Source organism: Arachis hypogaea, chromosome 17 (assembly GCF_003086295.3).
Source record: "Arachis hypogaea cultivar Tifrunner chromosome 17, arahy.Tifrunner.gnm2.J5K5, whole genome shotgun sequence".
Taxonomy (NCBI): domain Eukaryota; kingdom Viridiplantae; phylum Streptophyta; class Magnoliopsida; order Fabales; family Fabaceae; genus Arachis; species Arachis hypogaea.
Window position 1 is genome coordinate 34107803 of NC_092052.1, and position 3946 is coordinate 34111748.

Genomic DNA, 3946 nt, shown 5'->3' on the forward strand with positions numbered 1-3946 from the left:
CTTTTCAATTCTTAACTGAATTCTTGCAGATCTGTGATACTGTTAAGACCAATGGGGTTGATCCCGAGATCTACAGGCTTATGCTTTTCCTATTTGTTGTAAGAGACAGAGCTAGAATATGGTTGGACCCTCAACCTAAAGATAGCCTGAACTCTTGGGATAAGCTGGTCACGGCTTTCTTAGCCAAGTTCTTTCCTCCTCAAAAGCTTAGCAAGCTTAGAGTGTATGTTCAAACCTTCAAACAAAAAGAAGGTGAATCCCTCTATGAAGCCTGGGAGAGATACAAGGAACTGACCAACAAGTGTCCTTTTGACATGCTTTCAGAATGGACCATCCTGGATATATTCTATGATAATCTGTCTGAATTATCTAAAATGTCATTGGACCATTCTGCAGGTGGATCAATTCACCTAAAGAAAACGCTTGCAGAAGCTCAGGAACTCATTGACATGATTGCAAATAACCAGTTCATGTATACTTCTGAAAGGAATCCTATGAATAATGGGACGCCTCAAAAGAAGGGAGTTCTTGAAATTGATACTCTGAATGCCATATTGGCTCAGAATAAAATATTGACTCAGTAAGTCAATATGATCTCTCAGAGTCTAAATAGATTGAAGGAATCATCCAACGGTACTAAAGAGGCCTCTTCTGAAGAAGAAGCTTATGATCCTGAGAACCCTGCAATAGCAGAGGTGAATTACATGGGTGAACCCTATGGAAACACCTATAATCCCTCATGGAGAAATCATCCAAATTTCTCATGGAAGGATCAACAAAAGCCTCAACAAGGCTTTAATAATGGTGAAAGAAACAGGTTTAGCAATAGCAAGCCTTTTCCATCATCCACTCAGCAACAGACAGAGAATTCTGAGCAGAATCCATCTAGCTTAGCAAATATAGTCTCTGATCTATCTAAGGCCACTTTAAGTTTCATGAATGAAACAAGGTCCTCCATTAGAAATTTAGAGGCACAAGTGGGCCAGCTGAGTAAAAGAGTCACTGAAACTCCTCCTAGTACTCTCCCAAGCAATACAGAAGAAAATCCAAAGAGAGAGTGCAAGGCCATTGATTTAACCATCATGGACGAACCTACAAGGGAGGGGGAGGACGTGAATCCTAGTGAGGAAGACCTCCTGGGACGTCCAGTGACCAATAAGGAGTATCCCTTTAAGGAACCAAAGGAATCTGAGGCTCATCTAGAGACCATAGAGATTCCATTAAACCTCCTTCTGCCCTTCATGAGCTCTGATGAGTATTCTTCCTCTGAAGAGGATGAAGACATTACTGAAGACCAAGTTGCTAAATACCTTGGTGCAATCATGAAGCTGAATGCCAAATTATTTGATAATGAGACTTGGGAAGATGAACCTCCCTTGCTCACCAATGAACTAAATGCATTGGATAGGCAGAAATTACCTCAAAAGAAACAGGATCCTGGCAAATTCTTAATACCATGTACCATAGGCACCATGACCTATGAGAAGGCTCTGTGTGACCTGGGGTCAGGAATAAACTTAATGCCACTCTCTGTAATGGAGAAACTTGGGATCTTTGAGGTGCAAGCTGCCAGAATCTCATTAGAGATGGCAGACAACTCAAGAAAACAGGCTTATGGACAAGTAGAGGACGTGTTAGTAAAGGTTGAAGGCCTTTACATCCCTGCTGATTTCATAATCCTAGACACTGGGAAGGATGAGGATAAATCCATCATCCTTAGAAGACCCTTCCTAGCCACAGCAAGAGCTGTGATTGATGTGGACAGAGGAGAGTTGGTCCTTCAACTGAATGAGGACAACCTTGTGTTTAAGACTCAAGGATCTCCTTCTGTAACCATGGAGAGGAAGCATGAAAAGCTTCTCTCACTGCAGAGTCAACCAAAGCCCCCACAGTCAAACTCTAAGTTTGGTGTTGGGAGGCCATAACCAAATTCTAAGTTTGGTGTTGAACCCCCACATTCAAACTCTAAGTTTGGTGTTTAGAGGTTCCAACAATGCTCTGATTATCTATGAGGCTCCATGAGAGCTCACTGTCAAGCTATTGACATTGAAGAAGCGCTTGTTGGGAAGCAACCCAATGTTATTTAATCATATCTATTTTATTTTCTTTTTGTTATTTCGTGTTTTATTAGGTTGATGATCATGTGAAGTCACAAAAACTACTGAAAAATAAAAAACAGAATGAAAAATAGCATTGAAAATAGTACACCCTGGAGGAGAGCAGTCTGGCATTTAAACACCAGAAACAAGCATCTGTCTGGCGTTTAACGCCAGAAACAGGCACCAAGCTGGCGTTTAACGCTAGAAACAAGCATCTGCCTGGCGTTAAACACCAGAAACAGGCTACATTTGGGTGTTTAATGCCAGAAACAAGCAGCAGTCTGGCGTTAAACGCCAGGATTGCACAGCAAGGGCGTTTTACACGCCTAATTGGAGCAGGGATGTTAAGTCCTTGGCCCCTCAGGATCTGTGGACCCCACAGGATCCCCACCTTTTCTTCTCTCCTCTTCACACCTTTTTATAACTCTCTTCCACAAATACCCTTCACCAATCACCTCCATTACTCCTCCAAAACCATCATACAACCCACCTACACCCACCCACTCAAATTCAAACCATCACTCTTTCCTTTTCACACATCATTACCAAGTAAACCCCCCTGGCCGAACCATTTACACACCTCCATCTTCTCCATCTCTTCTTCTTCTCATCCTTTTTTTCTTCTTTTGCTCGAGGACGAGTAAACATTTTAAGTTTGGTGTGGAAAAAGCATTACTTTTTTGTTTTTGTTTTTCCATAACCACTAATGCATCAAGGGATGCACTTCCCTCCACAAAACTATTGGGAGCAAATCAACACCTCCCTAGGAGAATTAAGTTCTAACATGGGATAACTAAGGGTGGAATACCAAGAGCACTCCATCATTCTCTATGAGATTAGAGAAGATCAAAGAGCTATGAGGGAGGAGCAACAAAGGCAAGGAAGAGACATAGAGGAGCTCAAAAGTACCATTGGTTCTTCAAGAAGAGGAAGACTCCATCCTCACTAAGGTGGACTCATTTCTTAATCTCCTTGTCTATTTATTTTACTATTTTTCGGTTTCCATGCTTCATGTTTAATTATGTTTGTGTCTTTACTATATGATCATTAGTGTTTAAGTGTCTATGTCTTAAAGATATGAATGTCCTATGACTCCATCACCTCTCTTAAATGAAAACTGTTTTAAAAACAAAAGAACAAGAAGTACAGGGTTTCGAATTCATCTTTGAAATTAGTTTAATTATTTTGCTGTGGTGACAATACTTTTTGTTTTCTGAATAAATGCTTGAACAGTGCATATGTCTTTTGAAGTTGTTGTTTATGAATGTTAAATATGTTGACTCTTGAAAGAATGATGAAAAGGAGACATGTTATTTGATAATCTGAAAAATCATAAAAATGATTCTTGAAGCAAGAAAAAGCAGTGAATACAAAAGCTTGCAAAAAAAAAATAGCGAAAAAAAAGGAAAGAAAAAGAAAAAGCAAGCAGAAAAAGCCAAAAGCTCTTTAAACCAAAAGGCAAGAGCAAAAAGTCAATAGCCCTTAAAATCAAAAGGCAAGGGTAAATAAAAAGGATCCAAGGCTTTGAGCATCAGTGGATAGGAGGGCCTAAAGGAATAAAATCCTGGCCTAAGCGGCTGGACCAAGCTGTCCCTAACCATGTGCTTGTGGCGTGAAGGTGTCAAGTGAAAACTTGAGACTAAGGGGTTAAAGTCAAGGTCCAAAGCAAAAAAAAAAGAGTGTGCTTAAGAACCCTGGACACCTCTAATTGGGGACTTTAGCAAAGCTGAGTCACAATCTGAAAAGGTTCACCCAGTTTTGTGTCTGTGGCATTTATGTATCCGGTGGTAATACTGGAAAACAAAGTGCTTAGGGCCACGGCCAAGACTCATAAAGTAGCTGTGTTC

General features: G+C 40.5%; 1 non-coding gene across 1 annotated transcript; it reads right to left on the reverse strand.

The window, feature by feature from the left end:
* Positions 1 to 212: 212 nt before the first annotated feature.
* Positions 213 to 320, reverse strand: LOC112768492 (small nucleolar RNA R71). The gene has a single exon (XR_003185912.1). It is a non-coding gene; the product is annotated as a small nucleolar RNA R71 (small nucleolar RNA).
* Positions 321 to 3946: the final 3626 nt, after the last annotated feature.